The following is a 24,082-nucleotide window of genomic DNA, read 5'->3' as shown; positions in this document are numbered from 1 at the left end:
GCACGCCCGAGGTAGGCCGACAGGAGACGTCACTTCCGCCCTGAGCTTTACTAATCGCCTATTGGTTGGCTCACCTCTCCGTCGCTTTCGGAGGGAAGGGACAATGCTTCCCGCAACCACCCATTTGGCTCCTCCCCCTCAGGAGCTGAAGGCCGGGAAAAAGTCGAGTTGTCAGGGCTAGAGCGCCCCACAGAGCTCTAAAGGAGGCAGGGCTCCAGGCTTCGAATGGCCGCCGGCTTGTCTCCTCGTGACGTCACCGGAGCGAATGTCGCCTCGGTCTTAACAGTTTCGTTTGTCTTTCAGAGCCAGGCTAGAGGCCTCGAGGAGGAGGGGTTAACGACCAGTGGGATTTTAAAGAGGAGGAACCCGAAAGGGGAACGAGAGCAGTGAAAGCAGCGGCTCGAAAGTGTTTGGGAGGACTCTTAAGGATAATGGGTTTTGCGTCACATCCTGTGCTTCTCTCTTCAACCACTTCATCACCGGGGGAGGCAAAGGGGAGCTTCTGTTCTCTAATGCAGCTGAGTTTGTCAATCTCCAGGCTGAGGCTGGAGTTCTGCTGAAGTTATAAATGATCTCCAGGATCATAGATCAATTCGCATGGAGAAAATGCAGCTTAGAGGGCAGAGTTTATTATTATATTATTATTATTTATTTAATTTATAGCCTGCCCTCCCCACAAGTTTATGGTTCACCATAGAGACTTGGAGAAACAGAAGTCCTGCCCCTGGTTCTGCCTCCAAATCTCCAGGAATTTCTCAAGCTAGAGCAGATGGGGCAACCATATAATAATATCATGATACTTAATGTAGTTTTAGTTTTCAGATGCATGTTGGGTTGTTTCCTGTCTTTACATGCCCTGTCTGGGTTCTCAGCCTCACAACAGTCCTGCGAGGTAGGCAGGTAGGAGTTTGTTATCTCTGTTTTCTAGACAAGGCTTTTGTATTCCCTCCCCCCTCCCCTTGCGCACCTGATGCATAATTACTTATTGTGAGACATGGTACTCACTGGTGAAGGTGGGAAATGACCAGAAATGGTAAAGTCTTGCAGACAGGCAGAGTAAACAAGGCAAAACAGTTAACAGCAGAGCGTTCTATATTATTCTGTGTTTTGAGTTGATTTCAAACCTAACAGAGACACAAGAGCCAGTGCACCTTTTTGACTTCCAAAGAGGATCCAAGCTAAGGTTGCCAATTCTGGCTTGGAAAGCCCTGGAGATTTGGGAGTGGAACCCAAGAAGGGTGGAGTTTGGAGAGCAGAGTTACTTCAGCGGGGTATAATGCCACAGAGTCCCTTTCGCCAAGGGAACTGATCGCTGCCATCTGGAGATCAGTTGTAATTCTGGGAGATCTCCAGACTCTACCTGGAGGTTGTCCACCCCAGACTCAACAAAAGAGAAAGGAGGAGAATTAAACATTAAGGGTGAGGCAGTGGGGACAGATGAGTGCTGACTGTGCCAAGCTAGGATCCTTTTATACCTTTCTCGTTGACCAGGGCCAGTACCATAGTCTTGAAAGTGGAGGCACGTTTTTTCTGCACACTTGTTTACTCCTATCTACTCCATTTCCCAGGTGACAATTTTTAAAAAATTGAAACCATTTACATGCTACCTTTCAACCCAAATAGGGTCCCCAAGGCAGAGAACATCAGATATGACTTCTTTTGTCTTAACTGAGATCCTTATTATTTCCATGATCCTCTAAACAAATGCCATGATCCTCTAAACAAATGTTCCTAGAACCCTGTCGCTTCAGTGTTTTGGTCTTCTCCCTCGATTTTGTTATGACTGCCCCATTGACTGCGTCTCTGAAGGAATGCCATCTGCTACTCCTTATTGGCCTGGTTTCCAGACACAACTCAGGGCTGCTTCTGTATCACCTCTGAACTGCTAAGGTTAACTGGAATTAACCAGCAGAACCGGACCTATTTCATTCATCATAACTGTGCCCCGGGGTATGCCAGATTGAGATTTTACAGAACCAAATCAGCAGGGCTGTGATACAGACCCAAGGTCATTCTGGGAAGGCGCTCATTAAAGGGGAAAGACTTGGTGGTAGGTCTAAGATATGCCTCTGATGTTTCTCCTTGGTCTCAAATAATGGGGAGGGTGGGTTAGCAGAAGGGATAATAATATAAAAGATCTGACTGAGGTTCCACCCTGCTCAGCATCCTTTCCCCTTCAGCAGCTAGTCTGATGCCTCCAAGAAGATCACAGACAGGGCGTAAAGTCAACTGGCTGTTTGCACGTCAACTACTGATTTTAGAGCAGTGATACTCAGTGGCTTGGGAGCCACCTTTGGCTCTTCTCAGCACCTTCCTACCATGTGGCACCTGCCCTATGTTTCAGGAAAGTGGGCCTTACCTAGTAGGTCTTCCAATTGGCAGGTCCCACCTTGAAACAGGTGCCACCAGAGGAACGGATAAGCTGAAGACCTCATGCCAAAGGTACGGCTCTTCTGGTTGATGATAACTGGAAATGTGGTTCTTTTGGGGCGGGGGGGGGGAGAAGTGGTGGAACTCAGTGGGTTGCCCTTGGAGAACCCACTGGAGCGGCACGGAGGGCAATCTAAACCCCCCCTCTGTCTGGAGATCAGGGGGCGGGGCCACCAGCCATGTGACCATTTTCAAGAGGTTCCGGAACTCGGTTCCACTGCGTTCCAGCTGAAAAAAAGCCCTGTCTCTTGAGAGCCACAGAGCAAGTACCAATGCATTAGAAGCTCAGCAGTGTTATCAGTCACGCTGTCAGCCTTCCCATCTCCCATAATCTTTTCCCGTCACAGGGTGACATGCTCTACCTTCTGAGGGCCCCTGTTGCATGAGCCCAGTTTGCATGTCTCGGGCACGCCATCCTGAAACCAGGCTAGCCACCTCATTTCCTGCAATCTTGTGACAAATTCCACTGCGACTTGTATCCAGTGCTTAAAGACAGAGGGAAGCCATTCAGCTGCTAAATGCCACGTAAGGGGAAAAAAAGAGGGAAAGTGCTACTGGAAACGGGATGCTTTTTTTCTGATGCACTGTCAAGCATCAAGTTTCTCAGAAGTAGTAGTAGTAGTAGTAGTAATAATAATAATAATAATAATATACTGCTCTTCTAGACAGATTAGTGCCCACTCAGAGCAAGGAACAAAGTCAGTATTGTTATTGTTCAGTATTGTTATTATCTCCACAATATAGGTTGGGAGCAGAGGCTGAAGGAGTGGCTCACCCGAAGCTTCCTGGTGAGTTCTTGGCAGTTTTGGGATTCAAACCAGCAGAGTGCTGGTTTGCAACCTAACCAATTAACCCCTATGCTACAGCAGCAGAACAATGAGTTTTAGCAGGCTGTTTGTATCTGTCTCCACGTCCAGGTCAGCTTAAAAGTTCACTGGAAAGTGGAGAAGCCTGAAGAGTACCACAGAGTATTTTTTTATTTGCTTCATTTATACCCAGAGGTTAATCACGTTCATATATGCTGTATTAGTAATCTGCCTGGAGTCTCAGTGAGAAAGACTATAAATAACATTAAATAAATTGTTTCAGGTGGGTAGCTGTTTTGGTCTGCAGTCGAAGAGCAAAATCTGGTTCCAACAGCACCTTGAAGACCAACTAGCCATGAGCTTTCAAGAGTCAAAGCTCCCTTTGTCAGATATCTAACAAAGGAAACTTTGACTCTCAAAAGCTCATACCTTGGAAAATTGAATAAATACACCCCACTCTACATATTTCTGTCTCCTTTTGTCCTCCACTCTAATGCAGACCTCTATAGGTATCCTCTCTCCTTCTCTGACATCTGATGTTTTGCTTATAGCAGCATGCTATAGTAGTTAGAGTGTTGGATAGGAATCCCAGGTGGCTCCTGGTGGTGAGAAATCTCCCGGTGGTTTACCTGCTTGCTCACCAGTCACTGGTGACTAGTGGGAGGTTTTGGGCTGCCTGAAGATTGCCCGCTACCCACAGGCACCCCAGGAACATGCACGGCACACGCTCCCAGCAAAGACAATGATGTCACTTCTGGAAGTGATGTCATTGCACTGGCCACAGGAGTGTTCCTGCACTTCCTTTGGGGCCGATTTTCGCATGATGACATCACTTCCAGAAGTGATGCCATCACGTGGGTGCTGGAAGCACTGGCACAAAGCATGTGCAAAGAACACACTCCCAGTAAATTCCAGGTCCTCCCACCATCTGCTGGGAGACTATAGGGATCTGGGAACCCTAGGGTTGGATGAGAATCTCCACTCTGACACAGATGTTTGCTGGCTGACCCTGTGCCCAACTCTTGGCCTATTGTGAGGATAAAATGGAAGAGGGGAGAACATTTTACACCACTTCGGGTCCTGTCATGAAATAAGTGTCTTTCATTTGGCATACGTAAAGGAGGTATCATATGTTGCAATATCTGCATGGAAGCCCCTGAAAGCCATTTCTCTGTGAGGGGCTGCTACTGTGTGCACCAAGCCAGTTTTGCACAGGGCTTCACCAGCAGCACACACTCCTGGCAGGCACCAATATTAAGCTACTATTTCTGCTCGGGACATCGGGTACAGGGTAAGCGGATTAGCCACATAAGACTTGGGTTTCCATACAAGACATTTACATTAGTTTTATTGGGCTTGGTCCCCCCCTTTTCTGTACAAAATGTCTTGCAGAGAAGTACATGAGATCACTTAACGCTGAAGTTTGATATTTATTTATTATGTCATTTATAGTCCACCTTTCTCACTGAGACTCAAGGTAGATGGCGCAGTGTGAGCTTAGTACAGTCAGTAGGCTTGCCAGCCGCCATGTGATAGCTGGAAATCTCCGAGAATTACAACTGATTTCCAGGCAACAGATCAGTTCCCCTGGAGAAAATGGCTGCTTTGAAGGGTGAACTCCATGGAATTATACCCCACTGAGGCCCCTCCCCAAACCCCACCCTCTTCAGGCTCCACCCCCAAAATCTCCAGGAATTTCCCAACCTGGACCTGGCAACCCTAACAGTCAGTATCAAGGACAGTTTCATAAACAATGCCATAGGGTAAATGAACACAAGTTTACAAAGGCATACCATTAGCAAGAATCCAATACAGAATTGAAGAAATGCTGAAACAGAACATAAGCAATTCTAGGGCTGACATAGGAGCACATATTTAAAGCAACAGATAGTGCGTAAGGCAATATAGCGGTATGTAAGGCAATATAATGGTGAAATCTATGGGTGAAGTCTGTGGTCCCTAACTCATTAGCAGAGCAACTGAGACCCCTCCCTACAATAAAAAAAACCTTTTTGAATAATTCAGTTTTGTATCGTTTGCGGACTCTTGTGCCGTTGAGGCTGAAGAAGTGGCCTGTAAGACTCAAGGAAGCCTTTTTGCCTAATTTATCCAAGGCTAAAAGCCTTGGATAAATTAGGCAATAGGCCTACATTTCCCAGGTTCTTTCCAAGGTTCAGGATTGGATGTGGGGGGGAAAATGGAGGGAAAACAAGCACCAATCACTGTGAAGGAGGTGGGGCCAGAACAGAAGGTATATAAGGCCTTGCACAGCGCAGGAAGAAGTTCACTTTCTCGTGGTATGGGAGGGAGTTTGGCCTTTGGCTCTATGTTGGGTTCAATCTGGCCTATTTGGATCAGGTAATGAAATAGTGGAGAGACTAGGGTTGCCAGGTCCAGGTAGGGAAATTCCTGGACATGTGGGGTGTGCAGCCTGGGGGAGGACAGGGTTTGGCAAGGGGAGGGACCGCAGCATGGTATAGTGCCACAGAGCCCCCCCCCAGCAGATTTTTCTTAAGGGGAATTGATCTCTGTCACCTGGAGATCAGTTGTAATTCCAGGAGACCTCCAGTCTTCACCTGGAGATTGACATCCCTAACAGGAACTAAGCTTTGTTGTTTTCTGGCTGCCTTCTTTCTGTGTGAGTTTTGCCCTATATTCTTTCTGCCCCATTTTTATAACGATTTTTTAATGAACTGCTATACTGTTTTTTTAAATAAACCTTCTTGCTCATTCTGCCTGGGTTTTTCATGCCTCCAACTTAGCTATACAATAGGGCATGCCCTGACAAAAGCAGCGGGGGTGCCTGGGGGCAGGGAGGCATCTCTGGGCTGTCTCCAGTAAAGCCCTAGAATCTTTGTGGTGGCAACCAGCTAAGGCCCTTGCCTGTTTCAGGCCTGGAGGGAGTAGGGGGAAAGAGGGGTGCGTAGAGGGGAGAGATCTCTGGAAAGGATGCCCTGCCTGTGGTAACCTGCTTGGCCCCTACCCGTACTGTAATCAGTGCGCATTGGAGGAGAAAAAATGGAGCAGAAATGAAATTAAAAAATGATACTTAACATTTAAATGGCACTTTCAGGATTCAAACTGCTGCTCACTTACTATCTTGCTGACAAGACTGATAAGATAGGCTAGCATTATCCCCCTATTGCAGCTAGGTAGCTGAGTTATGAAGGGGACAGTTAGGGAATTTGTGGGAGAGGCAGGATTTGAACTCGGGAGCTTTTTACCCACAGCCTGTTCTCTTAGCCACTGTCTTTGTTAGCCACCTCTGGCCATCCTTTGCCCCCTACATGCATACATTCTTACGGGCCACTGTTCCCAATGTCCTGCCTTGCTACCTATTTCTGTCTGTCTAGATTTCTACCTGTGGATGCCCTCCCGTTCCTCCTGCCTATACAGGTTGGTGGTAATGTACAGATGGAGGGGTGAGTCAGTTTCCTCAACCTACTCTTCCCGGAACCTTCTCTTGTTCTTACATTTTTCCATTAGGTTTGGCTTATCATTCAAAGAGCTGATTAAAAAACCCCATCAAATTATACGTCTGGGACATGGTAACAACTCCCTGGATCCAAGGATAGCTCCTGGATCCAAGGAGAGGGAAAGAGAAAATGAGGGCCAGATAGTCAAAAGAGAGGCAGAAAATTCTTTTCCAGTTTGATTGGTGTCATTGTTTTTCCTGTTGAGATTCTGTTCCCGGCTTCCTTTCTACCCCAGATGCTTTGCAAATCTTGCAGATCAAGAAATTCTTGCTTTGGCCTGCTTGTACTGTGCCAGGGCAGAAAAGTTAGAAGGGAGAAACTGGAAAGGATCAATCCAAGAAGGACAGAGAGAAGGGAGTGAGTGTAGTGCTGTGGGAGGGAGTGGTGGGCGTTCAGTATGTGAAATGGGTGGTGGAAAAACGTGCTAGGAGATTGTGAATTCAATAGGCAGGCGAGCAGAGAGAGAGCAACTGTTCAGGATTTCCGACAGACATGCAAAAACGCAGTACATTGGGTGTGTACTAGCGCACAGGCATATTTCTTGCTGTCTGGCTGTTGCTTAGACCTCTCATAGCAATGAGTGCCTGCTCTGTGCTCCAATGGGATTCTGAGGAGCTTGGTGAATACCATTTTTAAAGCTTGTAGTTATCAGGGTCAAACGCTTTTGAGCCCCCAAATATTTTTACTGGGATTAATGTAAAATAAACCCACTATCTCTTGATTTTGCAAACTTATCTGAGATGCACAATTTGGCCAGGGAGAGATGGAAATGTGAAATAGTTCTAAGCGACAGAAGCTGCCCCTGCTTGGCTGGCAATCCCTCGGCTCTTCAAACATGTGGCATCATGGAGTTAGTCACGCAACATGAGCAGGACTGTGTTTAAAAAGAGGAAGAACTGGTTTGGCACAGTGTCACCTATGGATTGCCATGTGGAGTCTTGACTCTCGAGCGGATGAAGTGGCAGGTGCCATAATGAACTTGTTTTTGGGGTACATGGAGTTGTTTTTTTTTGACAAACAGCAAAGGATGTTTCCAAATCAGTCTTTTCCTGCATATGTTTAATCATAACTATCCATTTGGTAACTCCCCAGTGCAGGCTGAAAAGGAATCCTTCACTCCATCACCCTGCTCATATTACAGAGGCTGTGGCCATGTCTAAAATTACCAGGTGGGTCTAGGTATCTTCTGTCTTGCCCATGGGGGGGGGGGTGTGAGGGAAGAAGACTTTGGTGGTACATTCAGACTCTTAAGAATCTTTGCCTTTAAAACCTAAAGGAATGTTCTAGATCAGGGGTCCCCAACCTTTTTGAGCCTACAAGCACCTTTGAAGTTCTGCCACAGCATGGGCACAGCTACAAAATGACGGTTACAAAATTGCTGCTTCATCAGGCAAACAGCCACAAAATTGCTGTCACAGCTAACCTTCAATAACACGGTGTAGAGCCATATTCTGAATGGCAGCTACTGTTAAAGCAATATTTTTAAAAATCTGCAGCCAATCAAATCTCCAGTGGCCAATCAGAAGCCTTGCTGGGCAAAAGCCCCACCTGGCTCCACCCACTTTGTATAAACATTTGGTGCTAGAGTGGCTAATCCCCTGATGGGGGCAAGGGATCCCCTGCCCCGCTTATCTGGCCAGTGGAGGAAAAGGTGGGGAAATGAACCTCCTGGGGCATGCTCCCAGATGGTGCAGTGTACCCCTGGGGGCTGCAGATCATCCAAAACCGTTGGCCTCTGCCCTGCTGGCAGCCTTCTGGATACATCTTGTTGGCCATGGCGTGAAACAGGATGCTGGACCAGAGAGAGACTATTGGTTGTGTGGAAGACTGAACTCTGTATAATCAAACTAGTTTGATGTCTGGCTTTGGAGAAATGAAGGCCAAAAAAGGTTTATATAAATAAAAAATGAGCCGCACCTTCTTCTTGAAGCACCTGTCTTCTTGATCTCCTGTTAATCAGTGGTTGCCAGCAATGAACCTGAAACATTCTGCGTGGCAAATGTACTGTGCCCTTTGGGCCCCTCATGGAGAACTTTGACAGACTGAGAATCAGCACAGTTGCCTCAAGTTATTAAGCCAGCTGGTAGTTTAAGGACGCCTGCACCAGATTCTGAAAGAGTATTTCCAGCACCGAGAGGGGGCACAGGATCCTACTTGCTATTTTAGGTTTTGGTGTTGGTGGTTTCGGCTTGCGGATAGTTCGATTTCCTCTTGGCCAGTGGTGGGTGACACTGGGAAGCTCTCAGGTTACAGAAGTGAAAGTGACATCGAGAGGTCCAGAAAAAGAAGACTTCTGTCCCATGGTAGTAATCATGGCAGAGGGGTAGGAATGTGAAAGTGTTGGGGGAAGGGAAAATTTGGGGGAAATAAGGTTTCCGCCAGGCTTCCCCTCCCAGTTTTTCCCATGGAAATATAAGAAACGTTGAGGAGTACTGAAAAAAATCCTTTGAAATATTTTCTCTTTCGGAACGAGTGAAATGCTTTTAAAGACAGGGTGGGCATGCTGTAGACACTTACCGCTCTTCAATCCAGGAGGCATTCCAGCACCTAGAAGGTATGAAAGAATAGAGAAGCTTGTTTCAAGTCATGGAAACCTCAAGTGTTCTGAAGAGCTGCATGAAGACTGAAGGCGCAGAATCAGAAGTTTGAAAAACTAATTCTCTTGAATGAGAGATTTATACACTTTAATTGTGTATAAAATTTATACACTTTAATTGTGTATAAAGTCACATTTAAAAATCAAGTCTTTAATATTTTTAAATGTGACTAATTTTATACACAAAGTGGCATTATGTGTGTAGTGATAATACACTACAGAATTGCCCACTGTTTTAATGTTATCAAGTTTAACTGCATCAAGTTTGATAATGCTGTTAATTTTATTGAGCGTATAACCTCTTTTCTGACCAAATAATATATTTTATGTTATTGATCACAAAGCTTGTGGTAAACTCCTATTTCTACTTTTCAGGTAGCAGAAATTAAGATGCATGTGCTGTGGTGGCATAGGTTGCATCACTTTGCAGTACACTTTCAATTATTGGGTATATTTGCAATTTTGTTTGCAGGAAACGAAGGCATTTCTAACTTTTAAATTCCATAAATATGTCAGATATTGCAGTGGAGCTGGAGCTGCCTTCCAGAGCCAGGCTTGGAGCAGGAAAGGTTATAGTGGGCTGAAGTTTCCCTTCTGGCATTTCACAGCCCCTTCACACAGCTCCAGTCTATAGCAAAGCCTTTGCCCTGTCGCTGTCTCTGTCTTCCCGGCTGCCATTGCATCTCTCAACACGTGTTCCTCACGTGTCAGATGTCTCATGTAAAGAGACACTTTGTTACTCTCCTTTATCCCACTTCCTAATTACAGTCCTTTCTTTCACTACTTTTTCCTCCGGGTCTTCTGGAACAAAGCTATAGCTATCTGCAAAGGTTTAGGAAGGCCAGCTGGGCTCCGTAAGCCCTCCTGGTTTTGTTTCCCTGCTTCGGACTGCCAAAACCTAAGGAGCACACTGGAGCACACCTATAGTTTAATCTGTGCAAATGCACCGCATAATATGTTGATTTGGGGCATGAATATGAATAAAAGACAACCAGAGAAGAAAATAATTTGTGTTAAATGTCTAGGAGGAAAAAGCTCTGTGGCCCTCTGTAGTTAGGGAAACCACAAGCTGAAGGGAAGAGGGAATTGGGTGCAAATAACTCCATTTCCTCTGCTGAGGCCAGAGTTACCCACAGCCTCTCCCACCATCTCCTGTCTACTTATATTTGTATGTTGCTCTTCCTCCAAGGAGCTCTAGGTGGCATCTCTCATTTTATCCTTGTAACACTCCTGACACAGGTTAGCCTGAGCGAACGTGACTGGCCCCAGGTCAGCCAGTGAGCTTCACGGCAGTGTGGCGATTCAAACTGTGGTCTCCCAAGGCCTTGTCAGCCACTCCAACCGTTACGGCACACAGGCTCTTCCCTTGCAATAAGCAAATCTAAAATTAGATTACAATGGATGTATCACTGCTCAAGTCCCATCTGCTAAAAGCCAATACAAATAAAAGGATTGCATGAAAAATTGTACATTCTAGCTTTGAAACTCGAAGAGAACTGTGACATGTAGTCCATCAGTCAGAAGAGCTGATTTTTTAAACAATCCGCATTGATTGGCAATAAAGTGCCTCTGATTAATCTGGAACTGATTTAAAAAACACCGTGAATTGTAGTAATGCAAAGTTTATTGATGGCCAGTACCGTTTTAGGAGAGATTCTCCTGTGTGAGTAAAATGAGGTTGGGAGGCTTCTTTGAAGGTAGTGCCTCCTAGGATACATGAATGTCAGTTATTCAGATGTGAACTTACGAAGACTTAATTGACTAACGCGCCAATGATTAATCGAATAAAGCATTTTTCATAGACCCCAGTCCTGCTGCCTAGCTGTGAGACAATCCTCACCCTGACCTCTCGGCAGCTCCCCAGAAGGGACCTGGGATGCAGGCAGTACAGCTAGGATGGTTGACGCCAGGTTGATTCTTTCATTAAACTCTTCAATTTCTCCTCTTGCAGTGAAAGGGTATCAGGCTGGAATAGGCCGTCTGGCCCCACCATCCACCACAAGGCAATGGGCTTTGGAAACTGATGGCGAAGATTGCTGCTGAGGTCTACTGGAACACACAGCTCATTCAGTATGAGGAGGCACAAATGTCAGGAGTCAGAGTCTTGCAGCTCAGCCCTCCCTCATCCCGCACAACTTAATCTCTTCCTGTTTTATTCTTTGCCAGGACCGGAATTACCTCCACCCCTGTGATGGCAGCCCAGGATCGGCCAGGTCACGAGGAGGACCGCAGTGGGGAACTGAGGAAGGCCTGCCCCAGGGCTGAACATGACAGAGAAGCCTCAGGACATGGTTGAGAGCTGGGACAGAGGGCCCTGCTTTAAAGCTGTTTCCCTTGAGGGCTGATGAGGAAGTTGGGAAACAGCTGGGCTGAGTTGTCATCCCTGGGCATGAGAAGGAACGAGGTGGGGCAACCCCTTCCCCTGACCAGTGTGAGACCTGAAGACAGCTGGCAGGACAGTGGAAGGCTGGCCGTGGGCGCCGTGAGGAAGGAAACTCAGAGTCATCCAGGCCATCCTTGGCTCTTAGATTTTAAGCTGCGCTGTGCTGTGATTTACCTAAATATTAAATATTTTCTGTGTTTGACTTTCTTGGAAAGGATTCTGTTATTTACCATCATGGGTGATCTGAAGAGCAGTAGTCAACAAGCACATAAGCCTGACGGTCTTGCTTTGGGACGGGTTGGAAGGGATCCTGGGTTTGGAACATGCACAGCCTCCTTATGCTGCGTCAAAGTCTAGTTCTGTATTTTGATGGGCGGCAGTTCTCCAGGGTCTCTGACCAAGACAGGTCTTTCCCAATGCCTGCTAACTGAGATCCTGATGGGGATTGAATTTGGGCCCTGATGCATCCGAAGTGCACGTCCCACCCCTAGCCATAGGTTTGCCTGTCAATAGAAAGGTTCTGGGAATGGGAAAATGGGTCTGTCTCCCCTTTAGATGAGAGAATTGTATCTTATGGAGGGGCAGACACATCAGAGTGGGCAGTGTGCCTAAAGCTCACACAGATGGACCAGATATTCTGGCGATTGCGTAGTATGCATCTTGTATGTGCATAGTTGTTTTAGTTTGGTGGTGGAGAGTGCCCTCAAGTCATAGCTGACTTATGGCAACCCTTGGTGGGGTTTTTATGGCAAGTGAATAACAGGTGGTTTGCCATTGCCTGCCTCTGCAACCCTGGCCTTCATTGGAGGTCTCCCACCCAATTACTAACCGAGGCCGACCCTGCATAGCTTCTGAGATCTGACGAAATCAGGCCCACCGTCACCCAAATTACAATGGAATGGAAATTACAGTGACTTGTGCTGAGATAGTTATTTATTAACAATATTTCTGTTCTTGCCATGATGACTGTCAGTTCTCCTCCCAACCTGTACTATGAGGTCCTGGTTGCAGCTGCTGCACTTTATGCAAATTAGATGCCATGTTGAGATTTTAATTGTGTTTATATATGATTTTATATTATGTATTTTGGGGGGTCGTAATCCGCCTCGCACCTGCTTGCGAGGAGGACAGACTAAATACCTAATATAATAAAAAATAGCCTGCTTTTCTTCCCTCACAGAGCCATCAAGGCAGCTAACATTTAAAATGTACAAATTAAAATCTCATCTTAGTGGCCGTTAAAACCAACACATAAATGCATCATTAAAATCAGAATTTGGAATGAATACAAAAGATAAAAGCAACAGTTAAAAACATCGTGGAGGGAGGAGGGATAACAGAGGGAATGTCACCTGCTGATGAAAGGCCACAACAGGAGGGGACAGGCAAATATCCCTGTGGGGAGAGTTCTAGAGTTTTGGTGCCACTTCTAAGAAGGCCTGCTCCTGTGCTTCCACCCACCTATTCTCAGAAGGCTGAGATGCTTGAAGCAGTTCTCCAGAGGTGACCAGAGTGGACAGGTAGGTTCATATGGGAGAAGGTGGTCCGTAAGGTATGTTGGTTCCAAACCAAACAGGGCTTTAAAGATCAGACCTTGAATTGTGCCTAGAAAATAGATTGGGTGCCAGTGTAGATGAGCCAAGGCTGGAGTGACAAGGTCCCTAAGATCCACTTCAATCTTGGCTGTAGCATTGTGCACTCTAATGATTTTAAGTGTGTGTGTATCTCTTAATGCTTGGGGTGGTACAGATGAAGGGGTGAAAGGGATGAATGAGTGAGGTGATTGGTTGGTGACTGAGCGTGGGTGGACTGAATGTAGTTGAGAGAAATATAATTATGGAAATCCGAACTCTTATCTGAGGAACCCATTCCTCTCAGGCAAACTGCGCCTGAGAGAAAACCTGTGTACATGAGTGAGAAATGGATACCTGAAGCAGGCAGGCTGTGCAGCCGGAGAGAGAAAGTTAATGAAGATCTGAGTAACTGCCTATGAAAAGAAACTAAGAACAGATAACACTTTGAAACCATCAAGCTTAAGAAATAATATGAAACCGATAGCTTGTAAAAATGAAAGTTTGTTTTTATCCCAGAGTATCTGTTATTCCTATATCCCATTCTTTTCCTCAGGGCCACATAGTCCTACGAAGGAGCCTGACGTTTGGGCATGTTATTAAAGGGGAAATTTAAATTATTTTGGAATATAATTCCTGGCGACAACAATCTATTCAGAGGGGCCAAGAAGAAAAGGGTTAAAGGCTAAACAAAGAGAAAAGGGCTTGTTAATATGCACCATCTGAAGTTTCTGAATACTTTTCAAGGGCTGCTCCGTGTAGTTGCCCATCTTTACATATGAATATGTTAAGAAAGCCAAGCATTTTGTTTTTAAGATGGTGGTCTGTGCTGTACATGCTGCATCAGGTACCATCTTGGAAGAGGCATACTTTCCTGCATGTTAGAGAAAAGGAATGGTAGAGGCTTTCAGTTTATGTTACATACTCTGTAAATCTGCAGGTCATTTTATGGGGGGCACCTTTTTAATAGCTGAGAATGTTCCTTATAATTAAATGAATGGCTAGAACATGACAATTCTGATTAGTTTTAGCCGACATCTGTTTCTCCAGATAGCCTAATTTTCTGTCAGGATTTGTTCAGGGAGGAAGGGACGCCATAGTTTGAATTCTTCAAGGGGTGCTCAGGCTGTCCTTCCCAGCAGCAGAATGTCTGATGGGTCATCTTTTGGTGATGATCTAATTCTTTGGGGCTGCAGAACGGTACTTATATGCACTCTGCCTGGATTGTGATTGGCCCAAGGTCACCCAGGGAGTTTCATGGCAAAGCAGAGATTCAAATGTGGGTCTCTCAGATTGTCATCCAACACTTTTTAACTATTATACCAAACTGGTTCGGCTCTATGTATTGTCGAAGGCTTTCACGGCCGGAGAACGATGGTTGTTGTGGGTTTTCCGAGCTGTATTGCCGTGGTCTTGGCATTGTAGTTCCTGAACTACAGGAACTACAATGCCAAGACCACGGCAATACAGCCCGGAAAACCCACAACAACCATGGTTCGGCTCTGTTAATGTAGGGTTTTTTTTCCTGCTAGTCTTTGGACTGTAATAAATTATTGACCTTGTGATCTTGTCCTCGTTTATTCATACTCCTTTCCAGTCACAAAGGCTGAAAACTTGAACTGAAACAGATAATACGGGCCAGAAGTTCCACTGACAGTGACTTGTGAAGATTAAGGCTGCTTAAGATTTCCAGGGTCTTAATATGCTGGACAGAAAGACTATTGGATTCTTGAGGCCAGACCCAAAAGGCATAGCGGCCCCCAATTGGTTGTCAAGTGGATGAGTGTTTTTTGAAGTTATAATGGTGCTCAAGGTTATGAAAGACGAAAAGTTCTTCACTGTGGAGAACTAGGTATGGGGAATCCAGCAAAAACGTCTTGCTGTTCTCATTCAGAAATAATTTTGTAATCTCATTTCTTTACTGGTTTCTGCACTATCTAGAAGGTGTGTACACTTGGGTACCACAACTGTATATTTCAATATCTCCGTTCCAACATAATGAAAAACCACTATTAATTTAACTACAGTTAGTTTCTGAAACCCAACATCTGGCTTGCAGAAGATCATTCCCCAGTACTTGTTGGTTTCGAGAAATACCGATTTCCTCATATTTGCTTTGTTCCTGTCTCCCCTTAGGAGGAGATCTGCTCAGTATCCCAGCCTGTGGTGTGGCAGAGGCAGTGCTGAGAAACAAGTTCTGATTAAACCAATATGTCTGTGTCATGCCAAAGCAGTCCTGTTCACATGTTACAGTGAACACATGTACAGCCTGCATGTATGTGTGGACGCCTATTTGTAAGAGCCAATGCATGCTCAGGATTGGTACCTGCTTAAATGTGGGGTTTCAATCACACGTTCAGCTGTATATTTGTTGAATATGTGAGAACTACCCAATGAATGTATAAAGAACAATCAAGTGTATGCTGTATTCAAGTGGCAGATTCATTCTTTGTAACCTGTGAACAAGACTATAGTTAAGATTTAACAGTGGCTAATAAGCAAAGCCATAGTACATCCCCTAATTTGACCGTTCTAATGGGCTTAGACTAGAGTAACTCTGTTTAGGATTGCACTGTAAGCTGCGCTATAATTCTCTGAGAACTAATTTCTATAAATCCAAATAATGACAGCTGATATTCTGCCAAACATATATATACGCTGGACATTCTAAACCTAATCATGTTTACTTGGAAAGAAATCCCATTGGTTTCAGAGTGCTTTGGATAACAATATATGGTAAAAATTGGACACGTGCAAACAACTGAGAATGAATAAGTGTTCCTTGGTACAGGTGAAGGTACGTAGGTGTAAATTGCAAGGTCTCTCAGAAGGCACATCTGGTGGTGGCGGACAGTGCTGTCAAGTTGTAGCTGGCTTATGGTGACCCCTGTTGGTGTTATCAAGACAATAGAAGTGGCTTGCCATTGCCGCTGCAGTTTTGGTCTTCTTTGGAGATCTCACGCCCAATTACTAACCAAAGTTGACCCTGTTTAGCTTCTGACATCTGACGAGATCAGGCTTGTCCAGGCTATCCAGGTCAGGGCTGAATGTATCCTAGCATTTTATAAATAGTTGCTTTTCAACTGCAAATAAAGATCTCAAAGCAACAGGCCAAAAAAAAAAACCATTGGTTAACATGAGTTCTATTTTATCAGCCTCAGTGGGAATGACTGGCAGTATGGGAGGTCGCACACTGACTGCTTTAGAAAAGATGGTAGTTTCAGCAGTCTCAGGAGGAACTGCTGTCTACTCACCTGGTCAAATGAGTTGTCAGAAAGTAAGTAGGATTGTAAAAGTAAAGGTGCAGCAGGAGACAGGGCAATTTCTTACACAGCTTTCATATTTATCCTTTCAAGAGCTGTGTATATTTCTCTCCTTTTTTGTTTGTTAAGGTAGTGTTGTTAAAAGATAAACAACCCATTGTGATCCAACCTGTTTATTTAGAGTAAAGTCTGGACTTAGATTCTATAAATGAGTAATAGAACTGTTTTTTTTAGGTGTGTGTATGAACAGCAGGATTGAGAACAATGGTTACATCTATATCTGAGTCCAGAAGCCCCTTGAAGACCAACAAGATTTTCAGGGGATACGCTTTTGAGATTCACAGCTCCCTTCGTCAGATGTTTTGACTCTCACAAACGGATGCCCTGAAAATCTTGTTGGTCCTTAAAAGTGCTACTGGACTCGAATCTTGCTGTTCTACCACAAACCGACTTAGCTACCCATCTGAAATGATTTACATCTTTTGTAGATATAGACTTGGATTCTGTAGGTCAAGGTCCATTTCTAGAGTTTAGGGTTGCCAAATCTTTGAAAGGAATAAATGTGGCAAAGGGCAAGGCTGCAAAAAAAAAAAAAAGAAGAGGGAAATTTATTTAATGCTATTGAGCATGTCAAAGTTCTACTCTGCCAATTTTCCAGACCTATAAAATGGTAACAACAGGGCCCTCAGCCTGTTCTAAATGCAAAAACTCAATGGATACAGACTTTTGGTCTGTGCTGTAATCATAATTTTCTTTTTAACAAGGAGGAGGTCCATTCTCACTATCCCCTCCCCATCATTTCTTGTCCCTAGCATAGCAGAATTGGAGCCAACCCAAGATGGCTTCCTCTCATAGGTGTCTAATCTATGGCCTGTTACCCTGGAACCGGGAACGTACTAAAACACCCACGGCCATACCCCCGAAGGCTCCCTAACTCGATATTGTTTTTGTTTAAAAAATAATTACGCGCGGCTCGACACGCGCCGTTAAAAAATAAACCAGGCATCTCATTAGACGGCCTACTAGCGGCGAGGCCCCCTCGCTCGCTTCCCTTTTCCTCCCGCCTCCCCCCTCCCGCCTCATTCTGCAGCGAGAGAGCGACTTCCTGGAAGGCTGTCTCAACCTAACCTGCTGGCTGGCCCCGCCTTCTGGCCTCATGGGGGCGCCGTAGCGGCAGCGGCTCGGCAGGAGCGGTGGGCGGGGCTTGGAGGGGCCTGAGGGGAGGTTAGGTTGCACCGTCCATGCTCGGCTGCCTTGTTCTCTCTCTCCCTGGGAGAGGGGAGGGGGAGGAGAAGGAGCTCCTGAAAGGGTGAGTCGGGGGTGGGCAGGCCCCCAGGTAAGACTACGGGGTCATTCCCCCCACTTCTTTACACACCTTCATCACGGGGGGGCTGGGAGGGGAGAAGGAATATTATGGGATGGCCTTTCCCTTTGCCTGATGCAGGCCTGAATCCAGGGACGTTCCCCTCCCCCTCCTTTTCAGGGAGGGAGGGGGGAGCAGCATGGGGGGAAATCATCGTCCACGAAATGAAAAAAAAAGGAGAGGAATGCATCCATAAGATGCGGACTGGTGAAAGGAGGCGCAGGATATATTACACCCCCGTATTGCAATATGGATTTTATACTGCAATTTGTATGAGGTGGCAAGGAGGAAAATCGCAGGTCTCTTGCAGTGGAAGGGACGGTTTGCTTCTGATCCCCTTATCGTTATTTTGTATAGGAAGAGACTCTCTGGGTGCAGATGCTAATTTCTGCTCTGATCCAGCTGCGTTGTACCTTTGCATCCTTCCTGATTCTCCCTTCTTTGCTTCATCCCTCCCACCTTCTGGCTCGGATATGAAAGGTCAAGGATCTCCACTTCTCTCTGTATCTGAAGAAGGGGGCTTTGTCTCTGGAAAGGTTATATCCTGAATTCTTGGTCTCTAAGGTGACACTGGACTCAAAGCTTTAAGGAAGAGAGAGGGGTGGCCTGATCCAGAGACGTTGGATCGAGGAAGCAATTTTGTACCAGGGCTGGGGGGGGGGCTTACTTATGTTGTTGCAATCATGTGTGTGTGCGCGCATGCTAAAAAGGTGAAGCTTTTGCATTGCCCTGGCATGGGTGGGGGGATGTAGAAGAGCTGGCTGTTGTGTCGATCCGTGCAAAAAAGTTGTGAGGGCATTTCAAGGGGCGTGTATGGGGGGAAGAAGGAGTGCCCTGCTTTTGCAGCACGTGGTTCTGTGTGGATGACGCTGCGATAGGTTTTCATGCCTGCTACTGAAAGAACTTTCTAAGCCACCCCCCTAGTCACTGTTGATGTGCTTGAGTGACAGGTACAAATGCCCTTTTAAGCGTGCTTGCTTCTTTGTTTTTAATCAGTAGATAGCCAAGTGGGAAGGTAGCATCCGTATTATATGCCATAATTGTATTTCACCTGTGAATGGATCCATTCTTCAGTTCCTTGTTCATTATCTACCCCCCCCCCCCCAGAACTGGACACCTTTTGGCATCTCCCCTCCCTATTTTAACCTCTCTTGGTAAGGAAGTGTAGAGCCTTGCTTTTTATCAATACAACCTTCTCTACCTGATTCTCTGCTTTGAGGTGATATTGGCAAGGTCAAGAGGAAGCTTTGTCCATTTCCCAGATGGTTAGGAAAGTGTTACCCTGCTACCCTACTTCTTTACTGTCAAGGCTGCTCCTGCAAAAGGGGGTGGTGGATTTTTTTTGTGTAGGGAGCACCCTTCAAAATGCCGTGTTCGCATTCCTATGCTGGTATGCTGAGTAATGCTTTTTCAAAAATAAAGCATCTGTGAATGATAAAGCTTCTCTCTCTGCCTGTCATTTTCTCTGGAAAGCAGAGGAACAGTGGGCTAGATCCAGTCCTGTGGGATCATATACAAGTAAGTTTATTCTCCTGTTTTTTGTTTAGCAGACAGAGGATTTTAGGCTGCCTTGTCAGGAAAAGAAAGAAGAGGGATGTCTATATGCTTGTATGTACGTGTCTGTCTTTCGCATACATATGAGATTTGCATGCATTGCTTTCATTGCTAGGACCAGTGGTGCTGGGTAAGGTGTACTTGCAATTCAAAACAATTGGAACCTAACTTGGGGAAAGAAATTGAGTTGTGTGTCATTACTCTGGAAGGAGGGGAAGAACAGATGTTCGGTAGTTGTCAAAAGGTTTAGGCATTAGCCCTGCCCAAAACATATATTTTGCATTTCCAAGATCCAGCATCTGATTTTTCTTTCTGTAGTTGCATAGTCAATACTTCTTCTTCTTCCTCTGCATGAGGAAGGTTGCTTTAAGCCTGTGTTATATTTACTTGAAAGAAAATGGAATTGCAATCAATGGGGTTTATTCTTGGGTAAGTTTAGGCACAGTTGGCACGTGAGGAAATGCATTTACTTTGGATGTATTTTGTGGTTCAGTTGAAATGGTTAGCCTGCATTATCATGAACCACAGAAAAAGCTTCGTAAGCATGCCTCAATTTTTTTCCAGCAGAGAATGAGACATGGTATTTTGTATTAGAAGAATTTTGAGACTTTCAGTAAAATCCCAAGCAGAGTTATTCCAGTCTGAAATGGGATTGATTGGAGTAACTTTGCTCAGGAGTTTACTGTTTGTTATGGAACTTGAGATCACTTTTATGCCCCTTGACTTGTGTCTGAAGAAGGGAGCTCTGACCCTCGAAAGCTTCCGCTCTGAAAATCTTGTTGGTCTCTAAAGGGCCGCTGGACTCCCAATCCTGCTATGCTTCTTAACTGTCTTCAGTCATCCCATTGTGCCGAGGGTTAAATTAGTTAAATAATTTACAGACTTCCTTTTTTTTTTCTTTTTGCGGGGGCAGACTTTCCGTACATAATAGCAAAATGAGATTTATGGTTTGCTTTAATGACTGTCTTTAAATGCTTTGGGGAGGTCCTGTTGAATTGGGTATATGGGCATGGAGGTAGAATACATTGTACAGCATAAGGTGTGCTGTGGGATGGGGGGGAAAGCCTCTGCTTGTGTTTTTAGCTCTGTAGTTTCATGTGTGGGGGGGGGAAGGTGGAGGGAGGCTCTTATTAGACATTGAGCCTGATCGTCTTTTAACACAACTGCAAAACTTCTGTCTCCGAGATAGTTCAAGGGGACATGGTATTGTGGCAAATGTTTAAAATGTATATTGTACATGTGGGAAATTGCTGACAGTGGCGTGGGGCTCTTATTTATTTTTTACTTAATTTATACCCTGCCTTTCTCGCTACTGAGGCCCCAAAGCTGCTAATATAATTCTCCTCTCCTTCATTTTATCCTCCCAACAACCTTGTGAAGTAGGTTAGATGGGCAAGATACAGTAACCGATCTAAGGTCACTCAGCGAACGTTCATGGCAGAGTGGAGATTTGAATCTGGGTCTATCAGATCGTAGTGCAGTACTCCAACCACTGCATGAAACTGTCAGAGAATCTACCCGTTGGGAGTATATTGTATGATGGGTTGGATCCAACCGGCTTTTCCATTAGTGAAAAGGGGAGGAAGGGGGTCGTCCTGGACCACTAAAAAGGCAGTGCTGGGGATCACGTGATCTATATGGACTGAAGTCATGTGAGATAGCGGCTGCAAGGAAGAGGGGAATCGGACCAATGCTTTGCAAAAATGCTGACCCGCGAATGAAAGAGCTGGATAGCATTGCCTAGCTTTTTCCCTTTGCAACCCCACCCCCCCCAAACCCAGTCGTAGGTAATTTAGGCCTGTGTCATACAAGCTTTCAGGAGGTAGATAAGCAGCCTTGCCTCACTTGCCGAGTTCAGCTGCCACCTTTGACTTTGACCAGGTGACTTTGCGTCTGAAGCAAGCAGCTGTGATGCTCCTGTTCGTTTCTCTGCAGGGTGAGAGCCCAGCACGGAGACTTGCCACCTCCTTCTGCTAATTCTTGTGCTCTCATCGCAGGCACAGCAACCGATCACAGCTGCACATCTCTGCACAGGTGGTGTAACCAGAGGTGCGGGTACCGCTTGTCGTGTTGGCTGTGTGTGTGTGTGGGGGGGGGGGTCTGTTGACTTAACAGGCCACCCTTCTCAAAGGGGGGATTCACACATTGGGTTGGATCAGTGGCAGAGGTCTTGTTTGGCTTGCTGAAAGTTCAAAGTTCAAGTCCCACCCTCTCCACTTAAGGGGCGCCAGTCAATGAATCAATCAGTTGTTTATTACAGACAACAAAATAAAACATACAGCAGGTTAAAGTGGTCTCATATAGCAGGCTGGGTTGAAAGAAGTTCCTCTAACCGAGATCCTGAAGAGCCACTGCTGGTCAGGAAGAATGTGATGCTGAATTACATGGACCAATAGTCTGACTTCTGTTTAGGGCAGCTTCCAATGAATTTTTATACAATCATGATAATACCGTGCTGTTTTTGAATGTGCCAGTCTGGTTATAAAGAGATGGTTACCTCAGTTAATTTGTTAACTGACAAATGACCCAGCATCCCTTATTTCGGCACAGGAAGCCGCTGGTACTTTTGTCCTTCACAAACATGTGGCTTAAGGTGATCTTTTTGTCATATGAGTTAGGAACCAAGCAATAATACCCTGGTTTGTGATAACCCATTTGCTATGTCTACCCTATTTCTGTTCTCACACTCGTGGCAGAGTCAAAGACTACACACATCCCTGTCAGTTAATCTGTGAGCTGTGTGCTCTTGCGTGCCCGTCTCCCCAGGGTTTTACTCATACATACTAGTTACTGGCGGAGGCACTGCCCATCTTCTGTGTGCCATAACATTGTATGGAGCAGCTGCATTTGTGGGAGGGCCATGAACTTTTCCCCCATCCTTTGTGATGGCTTGTCTTCAAGGCAGTTCTTTGACCACAATAAAATTAAACCTGTTGTTCGATCAGATAGCCTTAGTCAAATGGGCCCAGGTTTGTTCAACTGATTCTTTGATTCTGCAACTGTTTGAGTGGGGGCTGATTGGTAGCCCAGCCCTACATTCAGCAAGATGCTGTGCAGAATGAAATTCTGCTTCATTGAGCGGTCAGCAGAAGGTGATACTAGCAGGCATGGCCCTATTGTGTTTTTATTTTCTTTGGGACTTTGGCATCAAGTGGAATATAAGCCTCAGTGTAGAATAGATAGATGTCACGTGAATGACTCAACTGCGGGATAAAGATTTTGAATCTGCAGTAATGGCATTATTTCATGTGGTATCAGTGTCTAAAATTCATGTATGTCTCCTAGTTTTAGTTTTCTTGATATTTTGATATTTTTGTCATTATTGGGGATTTGGGGGTGGTATGGGTACAAGAAATGACTGATGTTTATAAGGAAAGCACATGCGACTTCATACTTCCATAGATTTTATAGTTTTTGCTTTCTTTATTTCCAAACATCTCTTGCTTCATGAGAACTAGAACCTTTCTGCATTATGAATTTAGTGGTCAGCATCTCAGGGCTCCAAATTTCTGTGCAGTGCCGGACAGATTTTGACATCTCTAGAACTACCGTATTTAATTAGTTTTGGAAGTGTGAATTAGCAGAAGCAATTCTTAAATCTTTAATAATTTCAAAGAACCACAAAAAAAGTTCCACAGTAACTTATATAGGGAATTAATGCCCCCCCCCACCAAAGCAGTGTTGGAATCCTCCTTTTCTTGTGCCTTTCTCCCAAGGAAGGGGGGAGAGATGAGACTACCAAGCCAGCCACTTTCTCCTTGTAGATTTATATTGCTGATGAAGTGGTTCATATGGTTGCAGAACTGATGACTTTTTGCAAAAGGAATATGCAGGCAAGAAGGATGGATATAATTGTATTTCAAGCTGCTAACCCTTCATTGCAAAACAAGCCTAAAACACGGGCACCCCAGCATACTACATTAGTTGGAGTAACAAGCACCGCTGGTTTCAGATAATTGCAAACAAGGATTAGAATTCCATGCCTGTCCATTCCAAGGTCCTGTCTTGTAACCTAAGGATTCTTTGCAAGGTCACTCAGAGTATTTCCCCCCCCCCTGTTGTCCAGATTAAGCTGGAATGAAACACACACCCCATCTCTTGCAATTTTAGATCCTGTTCACTTCAGTGGCTTGCAGCCCCAAACCACACCTTGTATTGCAGCGTTTATTCTGAAAATTGATGGAAGATGGATTAAAAAACAGCCGCTCATCTACCTCTTTTGCCCCCCTCCCCCTTCCGTATTCCAAGGAACATTATCGGATAGTTACAAAATAAAGCTAATTTGATTCTTTCATCTTGAGTTTGGCTCCCAACCACGTGTAGTGAAATGTACGGAGTCTGATGTCAAAACTCTGGTAAAGAGCTCCCAAAACAGTGTAAAAAGCTGAGCGCCTAACTGGATTTGGCTAAGGAAGAGAAAACCTGGCCACGTTGGTTCAAATGAGCGGTCCATCCAGTTTAGCAGTTTGTGTGTTGGGCAATGGGCAGCCAGTTGCCTCTAAGGGAGGTTCAGAATGAAGGCATGACGGGAATATCTGTCTCTTCTTGTTAATCCTCTGCATCTGCTGATCAGATTCCAAACATGAACATTTTAATAGCGTGCACTGGTAGAAGGGTGGGTTCCAAACAAAAAGCTGTGT

At 45.2% G+C, this 24,082-nt stretch overlaps 1 protein-coding gene across 3 annotated transcripts in view; it reads left to right on the top strand.

Moving 5' to 3' along the window:
• Positions 1-17,757: 17,757 nt before the first annotated feature.
• Positions 17,758-24,082, top strand: part of CHD8 (chromodomain helicase DNA binding protein 8) — a 61,288-nt gene continuing 54,963 nt past the window's right edge. For all 3 annotated transcript variants that reach the window (XM_054992616.1, XM_054992614.1, XM_054992615.1), the window contains exon 1: positions 17,758-17,834. The gene's annotated coding sequence lies outside the window, so the exon portion shown is untranslated. The remainder of the gene's footprint in view (positions 17,835-24,082) is intronic.

Source organism: Eublepharis macularius, chromosome 12 (genome assembly GCF_028583425.1).
Source record: "Eublepharis macularius isolate TG4126 chromosome 12, MPM_Emac_v1.0, whole genome shotgun sequence".
In the NCBI taxonomy this organism is placed as follows: Eukaryota; Metazoa; Chordata; class Lepidosauria; order Squamata; family Eublepharidae; genus Eublepharis; species Eublepharis macularius.
Note: the sequence above shows the minus strand (reverse complement) of the source record. Positions and strands in the feature narration are given on the sequence as shown.